General features: G+C 42.6%; 1 long non-coding RNA gene across 3 annotated transcripts in view; it reads left to right on the forward strand.

The window, feature by feature from the left end:
* LOC123364692 overlaps nucleotides 1–12,568 on the forward strand; it is a 38,627-nt gene that overhangs the window by 6,969 nt on the left and 19,090 nt on the right. For all 3 annotated transcript variants that reach the window (XR_006577226.1, XR_006577224.1, XR_006577225.1), the window contains one exon: nucleotides 1,979–2,116. This is a non-coding gene — a long non-coding RNA (uncharacterized LOC123364692). The remainder of the gene's footprint in view (nucleotides 1–1,978; nucleotides 2,117–12,568) is intronic.

Raw genomic sequence — 12,568 nt, forward strand, 5'->3', positions numbered from 1 at the left:
GGTAATAATTCATTTAATATGTAGCCCAGATTAGACAAATGTTTTCTTTTACAGCAGATTAAGTCCTCCTCGATGCTACTCATTAAAAGATTAAACCAGTTACAGGAATACCCAAAAACAAACATGAGGGATTAATAAACCGTTTTTAAAGGAAAACTCGTTAAGTATGAAATTCACCCCTACTTTGGATACTCAGATCAAGTTTCCCTGGACCATTAAGCCCTTTTGTAAGGCTATGCATATGGCTGTCTGCATCAGATACATAGTGAGTGTAGCATAATACTAGCCCCAAATAAGCCACTACGTAAGGGAGTTTGTGATGGGGTGTATAGACCCCAATGGATGAGGGAGGGGCCAGAGAGGCCCTGGTGGCAGGGCTAGTCCCACCCAGCAGGCCTATCAATCATGCATGATAGGGAGGATGCCTTTAAAAGAGAGAAAGCTCACAGTCAGTGGTGAGGGGCAGATGACTGAAGCTGTGGAGAGAATTCCTAGGCAGGAAACCTTCACCCCAACCCTGAGTAGAGTCCCAGGGTAAGACAGACCGTTTGAGCCTGTCTCATGACCCAGCCAGAGTGACTTCCCCAAACCCATTGCACTGGGGCCAGATTGTGGGCAGCACTATAGACTCACCACCCACCCCCTTTGCTGGGACTGCAAGGAGGGAGTATCCCTGAATGCATGGGGGGTTTGTTACTTTCATTTTGATCCCCCAGCTGGAGAGAGACTTAAAGAGGCCCACAAAGGGCAGACCCCACCCCTGCAAATAGTAGGGAAGTGGGGACTGGGTTGTGACCACTCAGTGTAGCTAACTGAGTGTGGTCAGGCTCCCCTGGCTCCCTGAGGAAGGAACCTCCAAAGACTTTGTTACAGGGTGGTTGGGGGTCAGGCTGGGGAATGGGGTAATGATTATATGGATTCAGTAGCCTAGAAGGTTTATGTTGGGGCAAGGAGTAGCAGTCTACAGTTCCAGTGTATGGAAAGGCAGCCCTGGAGATCTGCCCATGAGTTGGGTGTAAGAGTTAGTTCCTCTAGCCCCCTTGGAGATTTCTGCACAGAACCCAGTTTGCTTCAGGCTTTGCACGGGGATAAATCTAGCCTGTAAATAAACAACACAGCTGGAAGTATGTGTTTCTTGCTCCATAAGATAAACAGGGGCTTTGAATGCAGAGGAGATAGTAAGCTTAGCCCCTATAGGAGCAGAAGACTGTCTCTCATCACTCAGCAATGACCCCTCAAACAGATTAACCTTTTAAGTGCTAGTTTACTGCTACTGACAATGCCTCATATGTCTAAACTCCTGGAATGCTACCAATGCCAATATGTGTGTGTTTGCCTCCTAGCCTCCCCTCTCTTTTTGACTCTTCTCTTCTTTCTTTTGTCAAGGGAAAGAAGTAGCAGACACACACCACCTGTAAGGTCCATTGTGAAGAGGCCTTACCTCTCTGTGCATTTGGCTCCCCAACCTCCTGCTCATGCTTCCCACCTAATTCACCAGTCAGTCCCATCCCTGACATTCCCATTGTGGCCTTCCCTCCTGATGGCCCCCTCAACTCCCTTCCTTCAGGTAGTTTTCCTCCAACTGTCCCCTCCTGTTACTAGGGCCTTCTCTACTGAGCCTCCAGTCAGGCGTCTCCCTGCTTCTCCCATGCTGTTGCCCTATAACTTTATTGACATGAAATATTACGCTGTATTCTCAAGGTTCATGCAACATAATTTGAAAGACAAACAGAGTAGTATTTGAAGTATAGATTTTAATTTACATATTTGCCGGAGGCTTTTAAGAAATGGCAAGCTGCAATATATCTTAAGCTATTTCTGCTGTTTCTCTCATTTTCCCTAATGTCATGGATATTTTCCTTCTTTACCATTTAAAAACAAAAATAATTCTGTTAATGTCAGAAAATGTTTCTCCCTGATCTTGTGTGTGGTACAACCGAGTATGTGATGGCGCTAAACTGATTTCTTCTCTCCTCAGGCACACAACATAACCTGTCCTCTTTTGGAGCTTGATCTGTGACCTTCAGGATCAGTAACCAAATCCTTGCAAGTCTTACTCACATGAGATATCCTGTCTCATACAGTTTTTCCTACTGAAGTCGAATAGACTACTTAGGTAAGTAAGGCTTTGCGGGATCAGGCCCTAGGCTTTTAGCATCTTCTGATTCTAAGTGGCGGTTACTAACGCTTGGAGCAGAGCTGCCTCTGTTCAGAATTGTCCACTACTGTGAGGTGATTTGTTTAGGGAAAAGATGCTGTTTTAGGATCCATAACAATTTGTTTTGCTGCTTTATCTCTCCAAAAGTCAGTATGTTGGCTGGCTAGGGTTCACTCTAGCTCTTTCAGCATTTCCACTCATGGTTCAAATTGCATGTTGGTATATGATAGTCCTGCATGGCCTGTTGCCAGGTTTGCAGATTCAGTTATTTAGGGCCAGATCCTTCTCTCTTTGCAGTCAGTCGCAAAACTTCTATTAACTTCACGGGGAGAGGAATCTACAAGTTAAGTCACTTTCTTTGGTCTGCTTTAGATATTCAGAGGATGAGACTCAACCTGTGGCAAGAAGACATTCGAATAATATTGAGCTATTTAAAAAATGATGGCTTTATTGCCTCAGTGATTCTTTGTACAGACTGGCTTGATAATTCAAATTACCATGTGAATGATACAGCTGCAGATTCAGAATTTAAGCTCGATTTTTCACGCCTAGGCCACAAGGATATGTGAGCTCTACAGTAGCAGCATACTTGTCCTCTTAGGAGTGGAGGGTAGAAGTATCTCCCTTGTTGCTGTTATTGACCCCCTCTGGCCAATTAATGGTTGTTGGGCTCAGGCGGGAGCTCTGTCAGCCTCTAAATCTGAAAGCTATTAGTCTTGACTGTACAGCTTCTAAAGAAAGAAAACAGAAGCTAAAGGCTTCCTAATGTATACTTGTGCTAAACGAGTGATGACCAATTGCATTATTTGTTTCTTATCAGAGTTCACAGTGCATATGAACAAGTAAGTCATTTCCAGTAAGCCTTTGGCTACAATAAAATGTTTTAAATACTGAGTCATCGTTGGCAGACTTCCTTATTTACAGCAGTAAAATTATTTGTGGTGTGTAGGTCACTGCAAACCACTAAGTGACTCTCCCACCCAATGATAATTAGGAGTTGTTAAAGGGAAAGAAATGAACTTTAGAGGAAACATCCACTGTCAGGCAAATATTTATTTTATAATTTATGGATATTTAAATACAATATGGTGGAGAAAGGGGGTAGAATTGATGTCAGAGGTGGAGCCTTTTGCGTTTAGGTCGGCACTTGTAATCTAGCCTAGGTAATGGGTTGTGTCCAGAAGTTCTTACTAGCTGATGGTTTGCGAGTGGCTGATGTATAATAAACTGGCATTCTAACACTGTCAGTGTTAAATGGCACCTTTTGGACAGCATGAGCCTGAGCTCCCCAGTGAAGCCATTTTGGTGAGCACCCCAGCTCAATGTGCAACTTCTTTCTCCACACATATGCCACATAAAGAGAATTGGAGGTGGAAGTTTGGGGAAATAAGTCACATGCACAGAACTATGTTTAGCTGTAGAGGGATTATGGGAAACATTGGATAGAAGGGGGAATCTGTGATGTGCTCCAATCAATGCCACAATAAATGAGAAGATAACCTCTTTCTCCATGGGGCTGAAATATCCCCACTGAGTTCTCAGGCAGCATGAAGCAGCTCATTCTACTGTAACCCTTCTGCCCCTCTGAGTTGGCAGCAACAAGGGCCGGGTTCAGTATCCAGGGGTTCCGTTTCAATAACACAATGCAAAACCGGCTCGAGCCCCTACCCAGTGACCTGGGACAATTACCTACCACCCCCCGGGCGCCTCTAGGAGGCAATACTTCCCCACTCGCAAGCACAGAGTCCGAGTGTAGCAAAATTCTTTTAATAAAGGAGGGAAACAATGCGGCATCACGTTGGAGAGACACCACAAACAGGACTATACACAAACCATAAGCAAAAAACCCACTTCCAAGTACATTTGGCACTGTCCTTTCCCCCTTAGGGTCTTAAGTCCAATCACCCCAAAGTCCAACAACCCAAGAGTCTCTGTCTCTGGTCAGTGCCACCCCAGAGTTCAAAAGTTTTTCTGCAGAATTTTACCCCCCCAGCCTGGGTGGAAATGGGGGGGGCACACACAGGGTGTTAAAGGACACCTTACGTGGGCCAGGGCCGATTGGCCCGCTTCTCCGTGGAGTTCTGCTGCAGCCTTCACCACGACTGGCTCCACTCCATCAGCTGTGCCGCTCCTCCAGCCAACCTGTGAACCGCATCAGCCGTCCCCGTGAACCGCTCCACACTGCTCACTGTTCCACAGGCTGCGCCAACGTGCTGCAGACTGCTCCGCTCTGCCAGCTGCTTAGCAATCAATCTTCAGGCTCCCCGACTCAGTGATCTCAGCTCAGTAAGCTTAGCTCTTTTAGTGATTTCAGCTCTTAGTGGTTTCAACTTGAGCCCCAGTGCCACCTTGGCCCAACATGAATTCAGGTCAGCAGCCTCCAGATGGACTCCTAAAGGATTCAAAATTAGCTCTGCTCTTTAACAGTGGAGAGAGGAGGATGTGCAATTGGTGTTCCAGGCCCTCAAAAAAGGGGCCCATACCATCAGGTACACACACCAGTCCCCAGCCTCTCTCCCTTCACTGGGTTTTGGAACCCATGTCCCTTGTCTAGCAAGTACTATTTAATGTAGGTTGAGTCATTTCTGTCATAAAGCAGTCTCATAGTTCCTCATTCACATAATTAAGGTAACAGCACTTTTTTCTCCTTCCTGCCCCAATAACAAAGAAATTGGGGATTCCACAGTGTGAAAATAACCATCCCATGCTGTTGTGTGTTATGCTAAGTGGAGTGGGTTTACCAATGCAAATGCACATTCCTAAAATTCCTTTGCCCACTCCTCATAATGTACCACCAGATGTCAGGGTAGATCTCATCCTGACTCTGCTTACACTACTACATCACATGACACTGGAGCATGAGCAGTAAATATCATGCTAGCATTTTCATCCCCTGACCTGGGAGCCCCCTGCCTACAGCATTGTCTGAACCAATTCCAATAAGCATAGAGATTGAATGGCCCTTTCACCACTAGAAGTACTCCTTTCGGAAAAGGGCTGAAGAACATGTGTGGGATGGGGTGAGGAAACGTACTGCCACTATCTCTGCGGTAGCTTTTCTGTGGATAAAGAGAGGAATTCAGTTTCCATAACTGTCAGCCTAGCATCTTTCACAAGCATAAAATTCACTGGAAGGGAGAGGACAGTACAAAATGTGAAGCTGAATCCCAAATTGGGCTGGTGAACTTACATTTTCCATCCTTTTTTTACTGTCCTTCCTATAACAACCACATAGGTGGATAATAATCTCCAAAATAGAGAGAAAATTCTTCACAAACTGAGTTTGTGGGATTATTACCATGCAAGGGAAATATCATTTCATGTCCTAAGAGACTGGAAAAGCTTTTTAGTAATTCCTGTCAGAATGTGCTTCTAATGGAAATGGTTTTGCAACTGGAAACATTGCCTAGGTAATGACAATCAACTGCATACTGAACGTTAGAACTTACTGATTAATAGTTTATATATGAAGTAGTTTAGTTGGCAGGCAATGGACTGAAAGTGACATGGAAGGATTAACAGATTAAAAAGCAGTGCCCCTGGTTTCAGTTGTTCATGCAGCAAACAATACCCATCACAGCACACTCACCACACCCACCACAGCAACAACCGTCTGTTTTCAGAACATCCACAGCGCACATTTGTTTATTTTTTGACATTTTTGTTAAAAGTCAAAGTCTGTGGGGTTTAGTGCACCAAGAATAGCACTGATGGGGAAATGTCTTATCCTGCACTTAAACTCCCAGCATACACATCTCAGACCATTTTAGGCATAGTGGGACAAATTTATTTCTGGTGTAACTGAATCTGTTAGTTAAGAAAAAGTTAACATTACCCTGTAAGTGACACAATATAGCAACACAAAAGAATGCCAACGTTTAAAGCCTAGTCTTTACTCAGGCGAGTAGCACTTAAATTGTGTGAGTTTTCCCATTGGTGAGTAGTGTGAGGATGAGATATTCAGTACCAGAGCTACATTTGTTTAAGTTGAAACTTTTCACAGAACAGCATAGCTGAGAAAAAAAAATCTTTTTGCAGGCATTTCCTCAGAATTCTTATATCACTTTTAAATGTTCAAAACACTATACAAACATTAACTAATTAATCCTCACGACACCTCTTTCAGGAAGGTGAGTCAGTGTTATTTTTCCCAGAAGAGGAAAAATTGAGATAGGGAAGTGGCTTACCCAGAGGGACCAGTGCCAGGATCAGATCTCAGTAATCTGTCCTTTTCATATTTACCACTTCCTCAATTTTTGCATCACATGCAAATTTTATCAGTGATGATTTTATTTTTCCACCAGGTTATTGATAAAAATATGAAATAGCATAGGGCCAAAAATGGATCCCTGAAGAACTCCACAGGTAATAAATCCACTCAGTGATGAGTCCCTGCTTACAGTTATATTTGGAGACCTATCAGTTAGCCAGTTTTTAATCTATTTAATATGTCCCATGTTGATTTATTATTATTGTAGGTTTTTTTAATCAAAATGTTGGTAGCAAGTCAAACACCTTACAAAACCCTAAGTATATTATGTCAACACTTTATCAACCAAACTTGTATTCTCATCTAAAAATGAGATCAAGTTGGTTTGATAGGATATTTTTCATAAATGCATATTGATTAGCAGTAATTACATTACCCTCCTTTAATTCATTATTAATTGAGTCCAGCTGCTCCATTATCTTTCCAGGGATCAGTGTCAGGCTGATAGACCTAGAATTATCCAGGTCATTCCATTTACCCTTTTTTAAAATTGGCACAACATTAGTTTTCTTCCAGTCTTCCCAGGGCTCCAAGACTTATTGAAAGTCAACATTAATGGTCCAGTGAACTACTCAACCAGCACTTTCAAAACTCTAGATTGCAAGTTATCTGGACCTCCTGATTTAAAAATGTTTGTTAGTAGCTTCTGTTTATCATCACCATATGATAAAACTATATAATCTGTTTCTTCTCCAAATACAGAACAGACATATTTATTGTACACTTCTGCGTTTTCACATTATTATGGTTAATTCTACCATTTCCATCTAGTAATGGACTAATACCATTATTGAGATTCTTTTTATTCCTAATATATTTAAAAATCTCCTTCTTATTTACCTTAATTGCTGCTGGCCATTGCTTTCTCCTTGTGTCCCTTTGTTTCCCTTATCAATAATTTCCTAACCTCTGATTTATATTCATTACTATCAACTTCCCTTTTCTTCCATTATGCATTTATTTTATTTTTATAGCTGCCTTCACTTCACCTCTAAATCAGGTTAGCTTTTTTTAACCAACCCATCCTTCTTCAATTTTGGGATTGTAGCTTTCTGGGCATCTAGGAAGGTTTTCTTAAATGACTTCCAACTATCATTCACATTCTTCTGATTCAATTCTTCCTCCCAGCTGATTTGGCTCATAATTGTTTTCATCATTGTGAAATTGGCCCTATTAAAGCACCAAGTATACATATATTATTGCTCTAGACTTCATTCTTCTTTCCCATTTTAAATGCAATCAAGTCATGATCACTTGTACCTAAGCTACCGTTAATTTTTAGTTCTGTGACTAGTTCCTCTTTATCTATTAGGAAAAGGCCTAATAAGAATTCCCTGGGGTTGGTTGCAACACTTTTTGAGTTAGGAAATTGACATCTGTAATGTTCCGAAATTCCAAGGATGATTTAGTAGTGGCAGCATGAGACTCCAGCATAAGTCACTCAAATTGAAGTCTCCCATAATTATGAAGGGTTTTTTTTCTACACATTATAGGTGACTGCGTAAGGAGGTGGTCTTTCTATTCCCTAGTGTGATTTGATGGTCCATACTAGACACTAGGTAACACCCCATCTTGTGTTTTATACTGTGCTTTTTGCTTTTTATTGTTAAAAAATATCCAAACTACCACCAAATAAAAACACTCTAAGGAGAACCATTAACTTGAAACCCAGGTTTCCATTGGAAAATTTTTCTTTTCATTTTTACAAATAAGCCATAAGATTATCATAACAGAAAGATATTTTAAATATGTTTATTTTTAGTTAGTTTGCTTTATTCTTTTAATGGTATTTTGTGTCTGTTAGTTTCAATATATTGTCGATGGCCATTTGCATATCCTGTCTGGGGTATTAGCAGGATTTGTATTGCTCTGCCTGCTTCAAAAATGCATGCTTTTTCTCTGACTCTCTGCAAAAGGGCATTTATCAGTATTGACAGTGGCAGAGCTGATTACTGAAAAAGCATCAGGCAGACCTTTTCACAAAAGAGAAGAAGGAACAGGTGGGGACTTGCCTAAGCATGTTTGATGTTACTACTTTCATTCCACCTGCTCTTCAATACTGGAAAAAGACCCTTATAAAAAGTAGGGGAGCAGAAATATTGTTTCATATTTTCAAATATTTTTTTCAACTGTGTAAATTTAGAGGGTGCTAATTAAAGGGTCCTTCCCCTCAAAAACTTGATTTTTTTAAAAATAATGAATTTCAAAAAATTAAAGTTGACAGTGTTTCTGAAAGTGAAACAGAGAAATGAAGGACTGGAAGGGCCCTCGATAGGTCATCTAGTCCAGTCCCCTGCACTAAGGCAGGACTAAGTATTATCTAGAACATCCCTGACAAGTGCTTCTCTAACCTCTTCTTAAAAACCTTCAGTGATGGAGATTCCACAACCTCTCTAGGCAATTTATTCCAGTGCTTAACTGCCCTTACAGTTAGAAGGTTTTTCCTAATGTTGAACCTAAATCTCCGTTGCTGCCATTTAAACCCATTACTTCTTGTCCTGCCCTTTATCACCCTTCTCTTTATAACAACCTTTTATGTACTTAAAGAATATTATCATGTCCCCCCTTAATCTTCTTGTCTCCAAACTAAATAAACCCAATTTTTTCAATCTTTCCTTGTAGGTCATGTTTTCTAGACCTTTAATCATTTGTATTGCTCTTCTCTAGACTTTCTCCAACTTGTCCACATCTTTCCCAAAGTGGGATACTGAGAACTGGACACAATACCCCAGTTGAGGCCTTATCAGTACAGAGAAGAGTGGAAGAATTATTTCTCAAGTCTTGCTTACAACACTCCTACTAATACATCCCAGAATGATGTTCACTTGTTTTTGTAATAGTATGACATTGTTGACATAGGCACTGACCCCATGGCTGCTCCGGGGCTGGAGCACCCACGGGGAAAAATTAGTGGGTGCTCTGCACCCACCGCAGCCAAGCTCCCCTCCCCCTGCCCCACCACACTCCACCTCACCTCCTCCTCCTCCGCTGCCTCCTTCCCTGAGCACACAGCATCCCCGCTCCTCTGCCTACCTCCCAGCACTTGCTGCTGCCAAACAGCTGTAGCAAGCTCCTGGAGGAGGGGGGAGGAGTGGGAATGTGGCACACTCAGGGGAGGAGGTGGGGAGAAGGCGGGGCTGGGGCAGAGATTTGGGGAAGGCATTGGAATAGGGGTAGGAAGGGGGCGGAGTTAGGGCAGGGACTTTGGTGAAGGGGTTGCAGTGGGGATGGAAGGGGTCGGGGCGGGGTCAGGGGCAGAGGGAGGTTGAGCACCCACCAGTGCCAGTAGAAGTCAGCAGCTATGATTGTCAACTCATATTAGCTTGTAATCCACTCTAATCCCCAGATCCTTTTCTGCAGTATTCCTTCCTAGGAATTCATTTCCCCTTATGTATTTATGCAATTGAGTATTCCTTCCTAAGTGTGATACTTCGCATTTTTCCTTACTGATTTTCATCCTATTTAATTCAGACCATTTCTCCAGTTTGTCAAGATCATTTTGAAATCTTATCCTTCTGTCCAAAATGCTTGCAATCCCTCCCAGCTTGGTATCAACCTCAAACTCTATAAGTGCACTCTCTGTGCCTGTGACAGGTTCTCTGTCCACCCCTCTTCCAGAGCCTGCTGGCTGTCCCAATAAAGTGCAGAGAGGCTTTCAGTTATGCAGCACCCGTGGCTTTATTTACACACACACAGTTCTCCCACCACCAGTGTTGAGCTGTATACAAGGCTTACAGGGTTAGGTCCCTCTTTTCCTGCAGTCAGCCCACAGCTAGGAGTCTGACCTTTTCTCAGCCCTTATAACTGCCTGCTTGTCAGGCCTGCAGTTGGAGCCAATCCCCAGGCCAGGCATCAGGTCTGTTTCACCAGCCCCAATCTATTTCTCTTGATTGGAGTTGGCTGAGCAGGGGTAATTAGGTGCTTTTGCACCAGCACCCTGCTACAGTGCCATTATTATCCAAAACATTTATGAAGATATTTGATAGAACTGGACTCAGGACAGATCTCTGTGGGATCCCATTCGATGCGCCCTTCTAGCTTTATTGTGAACCAGTGATGATTATTCTATAAGTAAGGTTTTCCAACTAGTTGCGCACCCACCTTAGAGTTGGTTCATCTAGAGTATATTTCTCTTGTTTGTTTATGAGAAGGTCAGGTGAGACAGTATCAAAAGCCTTACTAAAGTCAACATATATCACATCTACTGTGTCTCCCCACCTCCATCCACAAGGCAATCAAAGAAGGGTAATAGGTTAGTTTGACATGATTTGTTCTTGAAAAAATCCATGTTGCCTGTTACTTATTACCTTATTTTCTTCTAGGATGCTTACATTATTCTCATTAGACCCCATCAGTTCCATAGAAAGCACAGTAGAGATCACTGGAAAACCTGAAAATAGAACTTTGCTAGCTTACATATTTTAAAATGATATGCACATACTGTGATACCAGATCATAAATGTTCCGGTTCAGTAGTTCTGTTAAATGTGTCATTTAAGAAGTTGTTTTTAAGGGTTTTTTTCCCATGTGGGTTCAAACTACAGCATGGCAAATTTAAATTAAATCTCAGGAAAAACTTCCTAACTGTAAGAACAGTAGGACAATGCAACAGACTGCCTCAGAAGGTCATAGAAGCTCCTTCACTTGAGGTTTTCTTGGATGGTTTAGACACAACAAATCCTGCATCTTGGCAGGGGATTAGACTAGATTACTTTTGTGGTCCCTTCTAACCTTATGGTTCTCTGATTCTATGACAACACTCCTGCCACTCCAGCAGAGGGCTCGGTGTGGGATGTGCATGCACACTGACACACCTTCCTCTGATGGAGTGATAAGACAACCCTTTGCTCAGTGCTGGGTAGTCTGGAGCCTCCTTCCTCCATAACTGGAGCCTCCTCTGGAGACTGACTGGCAGGTGAGGAAAGGTAGTGGCAGCAGCAGGTGGGACAAGGGATCCCTCTCCTTCTCTGACAGATGAGGATGGCAGAGCTGGATGGGCCAGGAGTTCAGCTAATCAATATCTCCTCTCAAAAAAAATTTTTTGTAGAAAATAACTTTTTGACCAATATTTTAATTTTCACCAAAAAAAGCTTGGTTGAAATTTTTCAAATTTAGATCAAAAGTTTTGAAACATTGAAAGAGTACATTTAGATGGCTATAGGAAGCACTTTCATTCACTCTTTTAAACCCTCCTCCACCACTTCTCCCTCCCACCCCCAGTGGGAAAAAACAAAATTGGTAAGAGACAGCTGTTTGCTTCCCCAATGGAACAAAACAACATTTCTGAAATATTTAAAAATGTTCTTATAAAAATAAAATGTGTCAGAAAATTCCAGATAAAACAATTGGCTAATTTTCTTTTCACATTTTTGTAAAATATATGTACCTATATTTTTTTTTAACCAGCTTTAGCCGTCGGCTCCCTCCCTTGTTCTTTGATGGTGCCAAATGCTTGATGGTACTAATGAATTGAAGGTTGTTAGAGGTATAACAGATTGGGAGCTGCCCTGTAATAATTTAGGAATATTAGATGTTGATCTAGTTATTGGGATGTTTCATTTAATAGGCGGCTGTCAGGAAAAACAAGCAGGATGGAAAAGCATGGCTTGAGATAAACCAGCTCTCAGCAAACACTTGAGAGTTGGTAAGGGACAAACTGGCTCTGGGGACTGTGGCTCGATTTCCTGACGAGTCTACAATACTGGTTTTGATCAGAAGGGTCAAAGCATGGGAACAAAATAACTACAGCAGGATTTTAAAGGGACCCTCTCTTAAGAGAGTGGTGGTAATTGTTTGGGGGAACCAGACCGAGACACAAGGACCTCACTGGGTGTCTAAAGAAGCTAGGTCTGGCTAGATCACCATCAGGGGATAGTAAGATTTTAGTTAAGATGGCCATGCTTTAGACCAGGGATTGGCAACCTTTGGCACGTGGCCCGCCAGGATAAGCACCCTGGGAGGCCGGGCCAATTTGTTTACCTGTCGCGTCCGCAGGTTCGGCCAATCGAGGCTCCCACTGGCTGCAGTTCGCTGTTCCAGGCCAATGGGGGCTGCGGGAAGCGGCGTGGGCCAAGGGATGTGCTGGCCGCCGCTTCCCGCCGCCCCCATTGGCCTGGAGCGGCAAACCACAGCCAATGGGA

Source organism: Mauremys mutica, chromosome 2 (genome assembly GCF_020497125.1).
Source record: "Mauremys mutica isolate MM-2020 ecotype Southern chromosome 2, ASM2049712v1, whole genome shotgun sequence".
Taxonomy (NCBI): Eukaryota; Metazoa; Chordata; order Testudines; family Geoemydidae; genus Mauremys; species Mauremys mutica.